This window comes from Chrysochloris asiatica, unplaced genomic scaffold (genome assembly GCF_000296735.1).
Source record: "Chrysochloris asiatica unplaced genomic scaffold, ChrAsi1.0 scaffold00145, whole genome shotgun sequence".
Lineage (NCBI taxonomy): Eukaryota > Metazoa > Chordata > Mammalia > Afrosoricida > Chrysochloridae > Chrysochloris > Chrysochloris asiatica.
In genome coordinates this window covers 7,590,977-7,591,227 of record NW_006408663.1, presented here as the reverse complement: position 1 = coordinate 7,591,227, position 251 = coordinate 7,590,977, and positions in this window count along the sequence as shown.

Genomic DNA, 251 nt, shown 5'->3' with positions numbered 1-251 from the left:
GTCTCTAAATTCAGGTGAGATATACTTAAGGTCATATCGTCTGGCTCTTTCTTTTTGACAAGTAAAGTCCAGAAAATGGAAAAGGGAAGGAACCAAATTCTCATCTTGAGCCTCCAGAAAGAAGACAGCCCTGCTGACACCTTCATTTAGTTGCATATGACTAATTTTGGACTTTGAAATTTCAAAATAAGATAATAAATGTGTGCTGTTTTAACCACTAAGTTTGCAGTTATATTTTATGACATCAATAG